Source organism: Nanorana parkeri, unplaced genomic scaffold (genome assembly GCF_000935625.1).
Source record: "Nanorana parkeri isolate BGI_ZX_2015 unplaced genomic scaffold, ASM93562v1 scaffold10, whole genome shotgun sequence".
Classification (NCBI taxonomy): Eukaryota; Metazoa; Chordata; class Amphibia; order Anura; family Dicroglossidae; genus Nanorana; species Nanorana parkeri.
The window spans coordinates 1,373,424-1,391,814 of NW_017306278.1; the positions used below are offsets into that span (position 1 = coordinate 1,373,424).

General features: G+C 46.0%; 1 protein-coding gene across 1 annotated transcript in view; it reads right to left on the reverse strand.

Moving 5' to 3' along the window:
* Positions 1-11,275, reverse strand: part of ARNTL (aryl hydrocarbon receptor nuclear translocator like) — a 62,576-nt gene extending 51,301 nt beyond the window's left edge. Inside the window, exon 1 of the mRNA XM_018555476.1 lies at positions 11,177-11,275. The gene's annotated coding sequence lies outside the window, so the exon portion shown is untranslated. The remainder of the gene's footprint in view (positions 1-11,176) is intronic.
* Between the last annotated feature and the right edge of the window lie 7,116 nt (positions 11,276-18,391).

The window sequence follows — 18,391 nt, forward strand, 5'->3', positions numbered from 1 at the left end:
GGGTGGGGGGCACACATCCCCCCCCCCCTTGTGACACCACTGTTTAGGAGCCAACTCCACTGACAAAAAAAAACAAACACACACACCTCAAAAGTTAGATGCCAGCTACTTCTGGGATTTGTCCATCGCTGCCTAACAAAACATGGGTCCCCTGTTGTCACCATCAGGATACCTGCACTGTGTAATGTCGTATAGCCAACGCTGGAGGGCACGTAGGCAGAAGAGGCTGCAGGAGATCAGCAGCACCGAGATTGAACAAAAGGATGAAAAAAATATTTGAAGAGCTATAAAAAACTAAATGTCAATTAGCTAGAGTCTACTATACCAGTTTATCTAAAACGACATGTCTACAGGGTGACAACACTGCAGTACTTCACTGAAGAACCAGCAGCATTGTCATCATGCTATAAATCATGTGTTATTATTATAAATAGAATGCATTATATACATAATCTTTTCATTTGGCCGAAGTTTCACTCTAACTTTTATTTACACCCGAGCGGGAAGTCAGAAATGTTACATATTAAAGGCTGCCTTTGATTTGAAGTCAGGCTCTGGGCACAGGGGCTGTGTGAGGAGAAATAAGCTAATCACAAGAACAGAGGATTAGGATAACAACTCATGACTGCAGACCGCAGGAGGGATGCCAGAGATAGATTTGTTCCGGCAGTTCCAGAATGATGGATGACCGAAGACGAAGTTATTAAAATTACAACTAAAAAAAGTACAAAAATACAAAATACAAACTCCCAAATCAGCTGCTGAAGAGCTCTACGAATACCCCACACACTGGACATAATGCAATCCAAGTTCACGTCATCACCGTCCTGATACTGATGTTCTTCCTTAGTAAACCCTGACGAATGGGGTATGTGAATGACACCCCCTCCCCCCACGAAACGCGTTGGATTTTCTACGCTGTCCCATTAACCACATATTGAATAACATACCCCCGCACTGCAAGGGTTACCTGATACTTACCTGATCCTCAATCCCTCTTCTCCCCCACGGGTTCTGGAGGTCTAAGGGCCACTGATATCATCAGATCTATGCAAGGTCCATTCACTTGCATTATACACAAAGACGTGGAGGGGGGTGAGCGGTCACTGCTACAGGACAGAGGATCAGGTGAGTATTTTCTTTATTCCCTGGACCTAAACGAGCACTGCAAGGGTTAACTTTTGAAAATCCTGCAGCTCTGCTTTAACCCTTTCACTGCCACCGACATATCTCATACGTCCCTGGCAGCGGGCTCCTTTAAAAACTGACTCCCGGTCACTACTCTGTTTAAATGTGTAAAGCCGACCATCTGCTTTACACTGGAAGTGATTGTGGCGGCAGTAGTGCGACCCCCTGCTTTGCTTCCCGGGCTCCGCTGCCCCTCTTGCAGGCCCAGGACCAGCATCACGGGTGTCAGCGGGAATCGGACCCTTTTACCGACCTTCTCCCTGCAGAATGTGGCCAGAAGCAACACCGATGGCATCACTTCCGGTCCCTCAGCTGTCATTGCTCGGTTCCAGAAGCAAAAGAAAGAAGCTATTGGAATGAAATCTGTGCTTCAATAGCTTCTTTGGAGTGGAAAAGTGACACTAGCGGTCTAATAGACCCCTAATATCACCCTGAAGAGTACCTGTCATCTCCAATGTGCTATCACATAGGGGTGTATTTAAGAATCCCCCTAAGTATTGTCTAGGGTAACGCTTCCAGTTATATATTAACTCTCACAGGGACCACAGTACGCCCCCTGAATATGCCTTCATCTGCTTTTCTCTGCAAGGGCGCCGCCATCTTTGTTCAGGGATCATCCAGGGTCACCATCTACTTCCTGGACTGAGATGCCAGCTCAGAAATGATACAATCCTGCAAATACAAAATAATTCAAAAATGGGGAGAGGGGACAGCTACATAAACCTTTAAATAAATGTATAAACCTATATGGGTCTCTTATTGATTAAACCTCAAATCTCAAATAGTTTCCACATAAAAGAGGTCCCAATACAGGAAAACCAATACCAAAAACTTACTATTAACGTACAATTAAACCCTCAGGGTTTTTTGCTAGTAAGCAGTGGATATATGGAAAAACAAAAAAAAAGTAACCAAGAAGGTTAAAAGTTACCCGTGCCCCCGCCACACGCTCCCGTCCGAAGTTCTGAAGATTCTCCGGCGGCCGCAAAGGACTATGGGGCGAGCGCATGCGCAGTAGAGATTGTCGGCCAAAAGACAGACACACATGGTAAGTCAATGCACGCAGCCCGGCAGTGTGCCCGCGCACAGACTCCGTGAGACACAGAAGACACAGAAGTCAGCGCTGGATCAGAGAACGGCACTAGCGCTGGAGGGACTCCTGAAAACCACAGGAAAGAAGATGATCGGATCAAGAGGCATCACTTAAAGTGACATTAAACCTTCAGATTTTGTAACATAAAACAATACTGTAATGTGCGCCTTACTGTAATCCATGGTAGTTTCCCTTCTCTTTGCTGCTCTTCCTTTTAAATCCTCATGTCTTCTCATGCTGGGGGAGAACTTCCCTTTGCAGCTGAGTGCCTCTTCCTGTAGTGCTGGCTCAGGTTGTGAACCTTCACACAGACACCATGTATCCATTTCAGAGACAAGGCAGTCTGCTGCAAAACAGAAGTTCTGCCCCAGCATGAGAACAGATACAGATTTAAAAGGAAGAGCAGCAAAGAGAAGGGAAACAACCATGGATTACAGTAAGTTGTCCTATATTGGGATCTCTTTATGGGGAAAAGATATGCTATATGACAATTGTGTAAATCCTGGTGTCTGTGCAGTTCTTGGCTGTGTTCACGAATGTCTGATACAGATCAGCCGTTCACCTTGTGACTTGCTGCAATATTACAATGTTGCAGTCTGATCACTGGGGGAGGGGAGACGGAGGAAATGCTTCATCTTGCCTGCAGCAGACCAACTACTGGGTGAGGGGAGACTGAGGAAATGCTGCCTGCAGCAGACTGATCACTGGGGCAGGGGAGGAATTCGGAAATGCTTCCTCCTGCCTGCAGCATACAGATCACTGGGGGAGGGGAGGCTGAGGAAATGCTTCTTCCTGCCTGCAGCAGACTAATGACATCATCTCAGCATAGGAAAAGTCACTGACTGGAGGACGGCTTTTTAATGATTAATGTCAGGAATTTATTTGATGAAAGGTCCTCCTTAACAGGCATGTATGCTATAAAAACAAGCTGCCTCCCCCGCACATAGAGAAGACTATTGGGTCCTCATCACGCGGTGACGGATTAGCCGTCATTAGATCTATTATTGTATCGTCGCTGATCTCCTAAGATATTGTTTTAATAAAAAGTGACATAACCGCATTAGACACAAAACGTCTCCTACTCACAGCATCCTTCCACGGCTTTTTATAAGCCCAGAAAGAGCGGCGGTGACTCACAGCCCTGTTAGTAATGTGCTGGGATCACCGACGGAATTAAACAGCTACTGAAAGGCAAAAGATGCGGCGTTGGCTCCTCTGCTTTTAATTTGCGGAGTCCTTTCGAGAGAGACGAGTCAAGGAGGATATTGATTTTTTTTTCTTTTTTCTTTTCTTTTTTTAAATCAAGAGATTGCCCGTCAGCCTGGAACATTGAAAGGAGATTGTGGCAGATGACCGGCGCTGCCTCGCCCTCAGCCTTACATTAACCTACTGACCTAAATGTTTAGGAGAGAGAGGAGCGGAGCGCACAGATCTCTAATCTGTTAATGAAGCAGCAGATCAGCCACCGGTACGCCAGCTGCTAGGAAGCTGCCACACAGCTGACTGATGGTACTTGTAGTGCCTCGGCATCCAGGCAACAGGAGGCTGGTATGTGTAGTGTCCTGGTAGCTGAAGGAGAGCGGGTTTTCCAGAACTGCACCAGAAGAAGAAATTACACCAGTTGGACCTCTATGGTCTGCCCTAGCATTTTGGAACTATAAAACACACTCAGGTTCTGGTTTTGAAGGCCATCTGAAGTTTCAGTTTAAAAAGGTAAATTTTTAGTTGCACCTACATAAGATGGGAAAAAAAATAAACCCCATACAGGTCATTTTCATTAGAAAGCAGACAGAGCCAGAGGAGAAAGAACCCTTTGTTCTCCGTTTGGAAGCAGTGGGCTCTCTGCTTCCAAACAGAGAACAAAAGGGTCCTTCTTTGCAGGTCTGACACACACCCCCTCCTGAGTCAGAGCTCTCCAAATAGCAGGGCACATGCATGAGCTGATTGCAGAGCTATAGGTCTGATTCAGTAAGGAGTTGGTTGGACTTCTGCATAGAGACCACTGCTTCCCACACAAGCAAACAGCCCACTGCTAGCATCTGGGTGGTCTGAATGCAAATGCAGCCTGGGCCCCTATAGTGATCTGCATGCAACTGCAGCCTGCCTAGGAACACCCACTCTTAAGCCTGTGACACACTGCATGTGAAGTCGTGCAGAGCAAAGCGATGCAGTGTTCGCATGCAGTGTGCGAGAGCTCCAGTAGTTCAGCACGGCCAGATGAAAGACTTCAGCCAATCAGCTCACGCGTAACAACTCATGGACTTCGCATCCTGACACGTGGGTTCACAGGTGCGAGCCGATTGGCTGAAGATTACATTTTTCATCTGGGCACGCTCAGCTATGCAAGCTCTCAAAAGCTGACATGCCAGAGCGAAAATAGCAAGACACAGGTCCACGTGCAACCGCTTCCCTTTGCTCTGCTTCACGTGCAGTGTGTCATGGGCTTTATAGCCTGACACCCACCCATCAAGGCAATTTGATATTCGCATAACTCCTCCCAGCACACTGTGTGATTCAGGACTGAGGGCTCTTCAGAGAAGTACTGAGGCAGGGAGAAGCACAGAGACCCAGTAATGATGTGAACAGGTCTAAAAAAGGTATGTACTGAAAACAAAAAAGATTTTACACTTTTATAAGAATGTGGATGAGAGAGGAAAGGAGATACAAGTTAAAGTGACATTAAACCCTCAGATTTTTTAACATAAACCAATACTGTAATGTGCGCCTTACTGTAATGCATGGTTGTTGCCCTTCTCTTTGCTGCTCTTCCTTTTAAATCCTCATGTCTTCTCATGCTTGGGGAGAACTTCCCTTTTCAGCTCAGGGCCTCTTCCTGTAGTGCTGGCTCAGGTTACAAGCTAATAGAAACATATACACAGACACCGTGTATCCATTCCTGAGACAAGGCAGTCTGCTGCAAAACAGAAGTTCTGCCCAGCATGAGAACAGATACAGATTTAAAAAGGAAGAGCAGCAAAGAGAAGGGAAACTATCATGGATTACAGTAAGGCGCACATTACAGTATTGTTTTATGTTAAAAAATCTGAGGGTTTAATGTCACTTTAAGGGGGTTTGAACACCATTGTGTGAACTCATTAGCAAATATTTTATGTCAGTCACGGCAGACATGTATAAAATTACGTCAAGTCTGCAATTAAAAACACAAATCCATGAATGTGCCACCATGCATGATCATTATCCGAGTGTCATTAGATTTAACATACAAAATAATAGGTCTCCTTTGCTCTGCAGAGAACAAACAATTATGCGGCTTGTGTGAGTCATGCAATCACCTACACGTCAGAATACACTACAGAGGAACCAGTGCAGAAGTTTTAATGCATTCAAATGTACGAAAAGTAAATGAGAAATGCAGCAGCCCCATTGCAGCAACGCACGCTCCCATATGTCTCTATAGATGGGATTCCTGTACCATGCTTTGAGGGTGAATAAAATAAACACAAAAACCCCAAAGCATTGCACAATGACGTTACTAGAGGAGGTTAGATATAAAGTAGGAAACACACAGCCTGGCCTGTCCCTTTCAGTTATTATATTTCAGTTCTTGAGGGCTCAGCATCACGCGCTACCTAGGACGGTCTGCATGCAGATACACCCTGCCTAGGAATATCCACTTCTCCAGACTGACAGCCACCCATTCAGGCCTATGGATATCATGCCAAGAGCCAGCCCACTGCTTGCATCAGGACTGGGGGCTTGAGAGTACTGAGGCGGGGTGTCGTGATGTTTCCGGAAGCTATGTACAGTACCCTGGTGGCCCCTCCCACCACCCATGATCTGCTGGTATTGCACAGAGACCCAGTAATCTAAAATAAGGATTGTAATGAAAATGAAAAGGATTGGTTTCCAAATGGCATTAGCATGCTAATTGGGGGGGGGGGGGGGGGGGGGGGGGGGGGAAGGGGGGGGGGGGGGGGGGGGGGGGGGGGGGAGGGGGGGGGGAGAGCAGGGAATGCAACATACAAGCAGATTAAAGTTCAGCTTTAAAGCTACATACGCCCGATGAAAGTTGTACTTTATGCTTCCCAAATATTCCACAAATGGGCAACTTGCAGTCTTTAGCTTTAATCTGCAAGTCCATGTGGTCCCTCAACTATTAAGAAGTGGTGGGATATTTAGTGAGGCTCGAGAACCATGGATGACTTTACTCAGCACCATCAAAATCGGCCCCTATCCAGTAACACTTACCTGCCCGGAACTTCCCAGAGCCGCTGCAAAATGTGCCAACATCCTCTGCAGTTCTGTTGGGCAAACTTGAAGCCAGAGAAAGCAAAAGGGAATGCGGCAAATGTGCAGCAAAAAATATCCCGCAGATCCGCTGTCCAAATAAATCCTCATTCCATCCAATACACAGATAACCATTGGCGGGGTGACCGCAAACTGGCTAATTCCATCCTATGTGAGCGCCTGCAGGACCTTCATAATTAAATGGCAACCCAACCAAAAAGTGGCAAAACAGAACAATGTGATCATTTGGACCCCTTCATTAGCAGACCTCTAATGGCATTATCCCAACCAGGAAAAGATCATAAGAACTGTGCTGGTATTATATCAAATCTCTATAAAACACAACAACATGCAACAATATCCTCAGACCAAATGAAGAGATATCTGCCCGCTGCAGATAAAAAAACACAACCTTCTAGAATTACCTTCACGGGGCAAATATTTAACCAAATCACCACTGACACTTATCTCCAGTGAAAAGGAAATAAAACAATTAACCCCAAACAGGCTGCAGAACGCATTTCTACACACCGCTGGAAACATACACCGGATTCTCAAGATCCTCATGGTGTGGCAAACATTCAATATTAAGGTGACATGGGAATGCCCTCCAAGCAAACCCACTGACAGTCAAAGAATAGTCTAAATCAATGGCATGGAATCTGCATTCTCGGAATATCACAACAGGTTTAGTTGTATGAGTCAATGACAAAGTAATACAATGTAAAGAACATCTGACAAGTGATTACATAGTATAGTACATGTATAGCATAGTATAGCATAGCATTGGTATAGTACAGGTACAACTGGAATGGATGTGCTGGATTCAACTCATCATAAGATAATATGAAACGCGTTGGCTGTTTTATGTTGAGAATTGTCATTAAAAAATTTTGGATTGTTACTACTTTAGTCTGGTGCTCACATTGGACTTATTTTTATATAAGTAGTGTAGGGCAGTTTTTCTCACACAGCACCATCCTTAAGTCCCATCAACAGTGCACTTTTTTTGGGGAGATCTACAAAGACGCCTATATCACTTTGCTGAAACAATTATTGAAGTAGATATAAACCCAATCTACTAAAATCTGCGGCTTCCATTAAAATATTCCCCGGTGATCCTTCCATGGTCAGACACTTTCTTCCCATTGGACTACAATCTCACATTTAGTTTACCAACTTGTATTGAAATTGTAGTCCATCCCAGGAGTGAGCTTGGATCGGTGACTACTTTACAACACACACAGGGACCATGGGGAACAAAAGTAGCCCCCCATCCAGAAGGAAGGACAGTGTCAGCCCCAATTCAGAGATGATTGGAGGATCTACAGCCGAGTGATACACAAATAAGAGACATTGTTGTTCATAGTTCAGGGACTTGAATGGTTTTTAAGGTTTATCTCCGGAGTTTTGTGTCACATTAAGCATCAGTTTAGCAAGCAGCATGTGTATTTAAAGCGCGGGATATGTAATGAACACCGGCACCAGATAACTAGTAGAAAGCAATCTGTATGACAGAAGGGATGGGCCCAACAGCTTGCACTCCGAGCAGCATGTAATGCTGGCCATATACAGGTAGATTTTCATATGGACATTGATTAAAAAAAAATCTGATCAGAACATTCGATAATGCCCTCAGAGACTTGATGGATGTGGTTCCAAATTTCATTTAAAAAAAGGAGAACTATGAGGGGGAGTGCTTTTCTCTCACCTCATAGTTCTAGCCGACCTGTGACAATGAGACTGTCACAGGTCGGCTCAGTAGATCGGGAGGTGAGCGAACACATACCGGTATTCGCTCACTTCTCAATCCTGTCACAGCTCTCTGCCGTGACAGGGGAGGGGCTGGATTCCCCCCTCCCCGCTCCGATCCTCCAGCGCTGACTGTCGGAACGGACGGGGGAGGGGGCGGGTACAGCTGGCCCTGCCTATAGATATGCAGAGCCAGCTGTCACTCACGCTGCTGGGCGGATCCAGACAGAATTGTCGGGATCCGCTTCAGCGTGTCAGCATACCGCGAGCTGTAGCTCCCTATATACTGAGCTTAGGGTGACGGGAGGACGCTAGTTTGTGTCCTCCCGTTACCCTACAGAGAACTATGGGGAAAAGCCCTGACCCCATAGTTCTCCTTTAACATTCAATTTTGGAAGTGAATAGATTCCCAAATGAAAACCACATTCACCGCCTCAGTCAAGAAAAAAAGTCTCTGTACCGCTCTTTTGATTTATTTGTGTCACAAGGGTCCAAAATGAATTGTCAATTTGATCACATTAACTTTTAGAAAACACATTTTTGGAACCAAATTCTACTAGTGCACGGCCAGCTTTAGCAAGCAGAGGTGTATCGTGAGCACAGGTCGGCCAAGGACCAATGGCAGCTTTAAGACTTGTACAAATTTTCAGCAGTGGGACAAACATGAGCAAAGGAAGAGCTAGTGACCTATACCAACAAACAATGAGAGTGGCAAAGGGCAGATCTGGGCGACAGAAGGGACATCCCAAAGCTTGTACTTCAAAAGCATTCAGGAAGAATAGGGGGCACCAACATCAAGTGTCTACAGCAGGGGTAGCCAAACTCCGGCCCTCCAGCTGTGGTGGAACTACAAATCCCATGAGGCATTGCAAGATTCTCACAGCCACAGACATGACTCCTGGAAAGAGATGCTTCATGGGATTTGTAGTTTCCCCACAGCTGGAGGGCCGGAGTTTGGCTACCCCTGGTCTACAGTATTAGGGTGTCCACCACAAATACAGGACAACCCACAATGCCAGCTGCAAATTAAGCTGCCCCAGGAGCTTACACTCTAGGCACATTCCATAACACATACAGTGGATGGCCACACATCACATAAGGAGAAATTAGCAAAGGGCAGACCTGGGTAATGGAAAAGCTGGCCGTAGGAGCTTGCAATCTACATGAAAATAGTAGGACCACTGTCAGAGTAAAATTAGACAGTGGAAGAAGCCTGATAAGCACCGGACAGCCATAAAGCAGCACAGAGCAGGACCCATATTGTGGGATATCATATGGGTGAATTTAGGAGTTCCAGGAGTCCCTGTCAGTAAAGATTTCAGCAGAACACAGAGAAAGCAGCACAGGGCAGAGGCGTTTGCACTCAGGAAATCCTATCACCCGGCTGATAACGGTAGAACACACATACAGTACAATTGATATTTAATAGAGAAAGCAGCAAAACAAAGACCTTGGTGATAGAGGGTTGACCCCAGGAGCTGGCACTCTAAGCAAATATAGTAGGGTCACTGGCAGAGAGCATTTCAGACAGCAGATGGTGACTGATTAGTGCAGAACAGCCAGTGACTCTTACCAGCAGCACAGCAGATGGGTTATCCACAGAAGCTTTCAGGTGAACCAGGGTGGCGCCTATCTGAGAAAAAAAGGAGGAGGGGTATCCTTAGCACAGGGCAGCCAGTGACGCCTGCCAGGCATACAGGACACAGCACATAGCTGGCCCAAGTGACTGGGTTGTAGCCAGGGGCCTCTATTAGTAAGGATTTATGCATGGGGTCTATTAGGAATATAAGGGTAGCAGCCAAGAGCAGCTATACCATGAAGCTTGCACTATACACCGACCACTTTACTTTAGTAGCGGACCCAGAGAACCCTACAGCAATCCACCCAGCACATAAGGGGGAGGGGGAAAGATCATGGACCCAGGGCAACCAGTGACTCATGGCAGCATCAGCACAGAGCAGACACTGGTGACAGGACTAAGGGTGCATTAAAAGCAGAAGGCAGCTATCCCCCGAAGCTTACACTTTATGTGCATTTAGAGAATCTATGGAATCCAAAACAACAAGCATCTCAGGCAGGTGAGGGTGGATCCCACAAATAGGACAGTCATCGACTCCTACCAGCAGCACAGCAGGAGGGCTATCCCTAGAAACATTAAGGAAGATCAGGGATACCTCCCTCTGCTGTGCTCCTAGCAAAAGTCACTGGCCGCGCAAAAGTAACTGGGGGAGGGGGGGATCTGTCAGGAACAGAGAAAAAGTAGCACAGATCTGATGACAGCTAACCCCAGGAACCAGGGGAGCCCTATCAGTGAACACAGGGGTTATGCACAGCACGGGGCTACCAGTGACTGCAGCACAGAGCAGCCATGGGTGACAGAACTACCTAGGCCTATGAGGAACACAGAGCAGAAAAGAAGGCAGCTAACCCCAAGAGCTTGCACTCCACATGCATTCAGGAGACCCGGGGGTCCTATGGTCAGCCCCTCCAGGATGGCAGTGACCAGGTGGCCCCAGTTAGTGAAAAGGAAGGCTATCCTTAGCACAGCAGCAGGTTCTTTCCCCCAGAAGCCTTGAAAAGTAGCACAGGACAGAAATCAGCTAACCCGAAGAGCTTGCACTCTACAGACATCTAGAGGATCAGGAGAGCCCTACAGCAAGCCATGCAACAAATGAGGCTGGACCATGATCCCAGGTCAGCAGCACAGGGTGACACAAGGGATAACCCCAAAAGCTTGCACTCTAGATGCATTCAGAGGACTGGGGGAGCTATAGTCACCCCTCCAGACAGCAAATTATATACCTCTAATATAATGACTGAGAATAGAAGACTATCCCTAGAAGCTAGCACTCTACTGACCGGAACCTCCCACCCGTGCACAAGCCAATCACTCACCCGTCAGCTGCACACACCGAGATCACACAAACAGCCGCGTCCGTGACCTACTTTCTACCCTCACTAAATGTCGCACCACTAACCTACTTTTCAGCCAATGACGTGCGCCGGCTCCACGGCTGCCTCTGCCAACCAATAGGCGAACCCCCCCCAGACAGCCAGGCAAACTGGTGGCGTGGTAGGGAAAGCTCACAGCCGCCATATTTCTGGTGGCAAAGTCTAATTTCTAAAGGGGTCCGCACAACCGCAAGCAGTGCCTATGATGTGAATATGCAGTCCATGGATTTCAGTGTTCAACCAATGCACAGAAACAATTATTCTGTATCTGCTCGTGAGATTTGGGTGTAAATACCAGTTTCTGGCCATTCTGAGCAACTTGTTACAAATAATTCCCACCATTCCTTATATGTGACAACATGGAGTGGGCTGACACATACATGCATCGCTGTTTTGTATCGGGAGCACGCTCAATTGCGCTCCCTTGCAATGTGACAACGTTGTCAGCGACAGCTACCAGTCATAAGGTGCCCATACACTGCACGATTCTCGTACGAGAATGGCGGGAAATCCCACGATCGTACGAGAATCGTGCAGTGTATGGAAGGCGTGCGACCGTTTCTACTGTACGGTTGCACGTCTTCTGTCGAACCAGCATGCTAGAAAACGATTCTCGGCGAGTTAGTGGCCTGCTAGTTCGACAACTGCTGAACGGGCCGGTGTGCGCACACTGACCGTTTGCAGTCATCGTAAGCCCGCCCCTCAGGGGGGCGGGCTTGCGATGATCGCAAGTACGATCTGCCTGTCCAAGTACTTTACAACCCTCATAAGACAAAAGTCTTGCGAGGGTTGTAAAGTGTATGGGCACTTATAGACTGACCATTGCGTTCTGAATGGTCTGCTCTGGATCATGTGACTGCTGCCAATCACAGGGATCACATGATGTGCTCAATTGTCACTGGGCCTTACTATGAGTACAAACTTATGTGGTGCCACCCTGTAAGTCAGGAGTAGGAGAATATTTTTTGGTTGTCTTTGGTGGTTGGTCGTGGTACTGGCAAGAAATAGGCAGCTAAAGTTTATAAAATATAAATTTTTTACTATTTTGGGCCAGTTTTCCTATGATAAGGAAAAAAAAATCAGGAGATATCCATTCACATTTACAAACAAATGAAGGTCCAATTCATGCTGAACAATACAAGGTATAACCCACCCGGATACACCGAGTACTTACAATGATGTGTACAGATTTACTAACACATGGTAAAAGTTTGGAGGTTGGGTCCGGCCCATAACCCCTTAAGGACCTGAGGCCTTTTAAAAAAAAAATAGTTTACATGTTATAATCCACATTTTAGGCCTGAAAATTACTTCAAACCCCCAAATATGATATATTTCCTGAAAGCCGAGACCGTGTAGAATAAAATGGCGGCAGTTGCAAATTTGTATGTTGCACAATATTAGCGCAACTTATCAAATCCAAAGATTTAGTGATAAATGCACTTGTTAAATTCAGTGCCCCAAAAGACAATAAAATACCTATTTTTAAAATAAAATATAAAAGATGAGTTTACAACGCGTAAATAGACACCCAACATTTTCAGATAAAAAATTGCGCGCGTCCGCGAAACTGCAACAGAATTCAGTACCCCAAAAAGTCCAGAGACGATGCTTTAAAAGCCAACACAGGTCATCAGTTTAGAGATACGCATAAATATTGGCCCTGGAATTATTGCTCTCACTCCGGGGTGCACGGTGATACCCAACATGTGTAGCGCGATCGCCGTTTTCATACGTAGGTGCACCGACGATGCGTGGGGGCGGGGGACTTTAAAACATTTTTTACTCCCATATATTCACCTGGGGCGCGCCTTAAATCTGACATACCCTACTTCATCTTCTCAATCCCCTTAAACTAACCCAGATGACACCCACGCTGAAAAAAATTTTAAAAAACATAGCGCACACATCGGGGCATTTTGACAAGTACAAGTACTTGTCAAAATGCCCTGTTTTTTCCGCCCTTACCCTGCAGCGCCGTAAGGCGGCCGCCTGACTTGCCTTGCGGTAGCGCCGGACCCGGAGGGTACCGGCCTGTAAGAAGCAACCTGGCAGCAGCTGAGTCACCAAAATCACTTCTATTGTAAAGCTGGCCCAAACCACGAATCATTTACATATGTAGTGAAGATAATGCCACAATGTGCCAGCATACCAACTCTCGATCATATACATGTATGTTCATGGTGTGGATGCTTAGTAACAACATTGGGACACATTAAACACATGAGCCTGGTGCACCACCATGTGGTGTACAGCAGAAACTACAAGTCATACGAGAAAAGCTGCCTTTACATTTCCATGTCTGCAGCACAATAATGTGCGTTTTGTTACAAATTAACCTGAGTTGCCTTAGGCTCCATTCACACATGAGTGGTTTTCCGCACGTATGTGGCCGTACGAATACATGTGGAACCGTGCCAAACATAAAAAGCAATGCAATGCAATGTGCATTGTTCAGACTATTGTTGCACCTGCACGGTACGAAACGCTGCGACCTGCAAAATAGTCCAAGCACGGTTTTATGGGCGGATTCCGCATGTTCCGGCTATAGCAATAGCCTGCAATGTGCGGAATCCGCGTGTATGTTAACGTTTGCGTGGTTTCGTTCCGCCTAGTTTTCTGCATGAAAAAATGTGTGGAAAACCCTAAGGCAGCCCGATAAAAATGAATGGTGTGCCAACGCACCCGAACATGCTTAAGATTCCACATGACTCATTTTTTGACATGTTATAAAACTCATCGATGTGATTGCCTTTTTTTTCCCTTTTATTCGATCCCACAGAGATAATGGAGAATCCTGGGGTGGCCTCACTGCAAGGGAAAGTTCTTTAAATTCCTGGATTTCTTCTTTAAACTTGACACTTCATTTAAAGCCTATTTCCAGTATAGAAAAAAAAAAAAACTACCTTTGCAACAAGGCCGTCCCTACAGTATTCATCACCTGAGGCGGCCGGGAAAAGGGGGGAGCAGTTGGTTAAGCCAAACAAGAGTCGGCAGCTGGCTGACGGGGGAGGGGGCGCGTACAGCTGGCTCTGCTTCTAGATAGGCAGAGCCAGCTGTCACTCACGCAGCTGGGCGGATCCAGACATAATTGTCGGGATCCGCTTCAGCTGCGGCGTCTCAGTTCGCGGTATACTGAGCTTAGGGTGACGGGAGGATGCTCGTTTGTGTCCTCCCGTTACCCTAAGGAGAACTATGGGGAAAAGCCCCAACCCCATAGTTCTCCTTTAACTGTATGTGCTCCAATGCATTATGGTATGTTGGAATGTGCTGAGGAAAAATGCAAAATGTCCTCTTTTTATTTCAGCATTCACCAACACAGCGCAAAGCAATTCAGTTCAATATAAGGCAGACTGACCTGTCTACGTGTTGGGCAACACTGACTAATGCAGCCTAATGGGGCTGGTGTGAACCACCCCTACAAGATCATTTTATAAGAACATTTTTGTAATTTAAAGAAAAAAAGCCCCCATCTCCTTGCACCCTAAAAACACAGCGCCTACCCAGGTTCTTCTTTACCTTCTCTGGGGGACGCTGGTCTCCCACATTGCCTACAAACAGGCCAAAGACAATTTAGTGCAGAGCTGATCAAGTATGCACAATAAACTTGAATGGGATGCTGCTTCTACAGTACGGGTATGTCCCAATCAATGAGTGTGTGGGCACGGGCAGCCCTGTAATTGGCTTTATGCCCAGTTGACACAGGCAGCCGCGGGATGGAAAAACAGGCGAATGATCTGCATTTTTTCATCCCCCCGACTGCCCACCTAAAACTTAATATAGTGGCCGCTCATGACTGTACACATGCTGTGCGTGTACAATTTTAAACAGCATGTTGTGACCATTGCAATCAATAGGACCGCACGTTACACCACAACCACATTGGCACAGTATTGCAATAGAAAGTCCCCATTGAGATCAATAGAAAGGCATTGAGGGGTTTTGCTTCCTGAACGCTGAGCAGCCACTGCTCTGACACCGTCTGAAAAGCGATTCATCCCTTTTTGGAAGGGCGTTGGAGCTAGGGTTGCCACCTTTTCTTCCAGTGAAACCCAAACACTCTAGCGACAGACGGAAAAAAATTTGGGAGAATGAGTTGCGGCTTATTCATATGGAAATAGCATCACCCATTCATATGTAAATATCAGAGTCAAGACTATTTTTAGTGGGAGGGCAGTAGCCCGTATCTTAATATTGGTTGCCCCTGTCTGCCTGACATCTTGTGTCCGGGTTTCAGCTGCCATGAAACCCGGACACAGCATTTAAAACCCGGACTGTCCAGGTAAATCATGGACAGGTGGCAACCCTAGTTGGAGCTTGCCACCCATCTGAAGGAGGCCTTACATATGCTGCTAACATAGAAGCTGATTGATCAGATTTGGGGGTTCAGATGATTGTGTCATGAACATGCTGAGCACTCACTTTCAGGCATCTATCTTGTCTCTCCCATCCTCTGGAACGCTTTACCCCAACCTGTCCCTCTATCTCACACCTTGGCTGCCTTTCGGCGATCACTAAAGACTCATCTCTTCAGGGAAGACTATCCCACCTCAACCTAACCACTCAATCATCACATTCTCAAATAATTCATCCCCACACAGCTACCTCCTCATGTATCACTGGCCCCTCCCTTTTAGATTGTAAGCCCTCAGGAGCAGGGCCCTCCTTACCATCTTGTCTTGAATTGTATTTTAATGCCTTCTGTATATTGTAAAGCTTTGCGCAAACTGTTGGCGCTATATAAATCCCAGAATAATAATAATAATCTATCGTTACAACGCCAAACAATGTGGGTTTTACTCCCTTGACCTGCTAGTTGGTTACACTTTGAAGGTACCTTCCAGTGACATCCAAAAATCAGCACCGCAATATGTACAAAGGCCTGCCTGTCAATGGCTGACTCGTATCCGCTGCATTGCATGAGAACATCACCAGGTCACCCTGCCATGCAAACCTATTTGTTCACATTCATTATGATTTAGTCACAGCCTTGATGCCAGCATTTTGCCTGATTGTCTCTGAGTACCATTCAGGTTTTCGTGCGTCATCATACCACAATGGCATTTTTATCTTCTTTTATGTTTGTGAAGTCTTTTAAATAAATGAATATTTTCATTCTGTGATATTTTTATACAGCTCAGGGATTGTACACAGGATGGTCTTTTTAGATGTGACCTTTTCTGGGTTTCAAGTACAGAATTAGAACCTATGTACTTCGGATATATTTTCTGTTCCTCTTTAGGCTTTGTAGCCCTGAAGAAGGAGGCCATATAGAAACCCAAACATATTGTCTGGTTTACTCAGGGGAACATTTATAAATCTGTTGCATGGCCTTATCGTGGTCATACCTCTGCTCTTAAAAAACAAACATTTATAAAGCATGGTAATGTGCTTCATAAAGGAGCTAAGCTCTCCGCTGGCTGTGTGACTCTGAAGCCAATGGAGTGCTATTAAAATGACTGGGTTTGGAAAAAATTAGGAGTAGGGCCAGGGTCATGTGACCTGTCAAAGTCATGTGGCAGCGCCCTGGAGAGTCGGACCGCTTCTCTTACACGCAACGCAGCGGCCTGGGTCTCCGGCAATCTGACACGCTCCCTGATCAGCACTGTAGATTGGAACAGCATGGAGCAGGTGGGTGTGTTGGAGTGCCGGAGACCTGGGCCAATGCATTGTGTGTGAGAGAGCAGTGCTACAACTCTCCAGCGTGCTGCCAGCTGACAGGGTATTTAAACTCTTGCTGCAGCACAATATGAACGGATCCCCCCCCTTCTGATCAGCCCAAGTGAAAGGGGCCTTACTGCAAAAGGTTCAATTGGCCTTTAAAGCTGAACTAGGGATTAGCAAATATTATAGAAATACAAGAGTCATCTGTATTCTTCCTGAATCTTAGTGAGCTTTATGTATTTCTTCAAGATCTGTACAGTATTCCAGTGTGAGACTTGGAGCTTCCAGACATCTCAACTCTCCCGGAAGCTCCGGGAGTCTCCCGCTATTAGATAGCGGCTCCCGGCCGCCCGGGAGAGAAACATTTTCTCCCGGAAAGGTTTAATCTGCTCTATCAAGCAGATTAAACCTTTCCCTGCGATCGTTTTTTTTTTCTTTTCTGACATCGGGAGCCGCGGCCCGACCGTCAGTCAGAAAAGAAAAAAAAAGGCATACGATTGCATAGCTAGATTCCTATTGGCTATTGCACTTTGCAATAGCCAATAGCAAACTAGCTAATGCACCCGCCCACTGCTGCTGTCAATCAGCAGAGGGGGACCTGAATTTTTCTATCAGGTCCTCTACGGGTGACTGATCTGGTCTCTGCCCCCTCCTGTAGTTTTTTGCAGGCAGCCTGTAATGGGTGGAGCCTGCTGGGTCCCTCCCACAGCTCTGCTCTCTACATACAGCACTGTGATGATGTCACTGCGACTTCAGCAAGATGAATGAAATCCTCTGTGGCCATTGAGTAATGTATTTGAATTAAAGTTTTTGTTACCTTAGTTCAGCTTTAAGACAATAATATAACAATCAGCTAAACTGTGCAGACCTTTTGTTTCAGGGACCATCTAAACCTTTACATGTGTTCTTGTGCATTAACATGGGCATACCACAGCACACAAATCATTCCTATCTGTGCACTGTGGTTTGTTTGTTACTCTGTATGTGCATCAAGATTTAATTCAGAATAATTGGCAGTGCACTGCAACACATACATGCCACACATTAATGCACATGGCTTCTACCATTCATAGACGCGAGGCCAGCCTCTAACAAAGGTGCAATGTTTCCTGGGCAGCATTACCAGTTGAGTAACAGAAGATTTAATTTGCTGCCTGGCGAGGCTGTAGCCTGTGTAGGCAATGATGATAATAGCTGTGGAGGAGTCTGGGCATCAATATCCATATGCTTTAATGTGCAGGCTTCCAGAAGTTGGTAAAAATAGGTTCTGATTTCAACGACATCCTGCCAACCAAGCCCGCTATATTTTACAGAAACAGCAGGATGTGGAAAATGATGCTTGATTATGCCGATAATGTACAGCTAAGTGTGGTACGTGGGCTGCAAATGAGTTAAATGTAACTTTCCATTTAAAGCCAATGTCACATACGCACATTATACGATTCAAACATTAACCAAAGAGGTATACAAGAGGGGAAAAAAACAAAAGTCTAT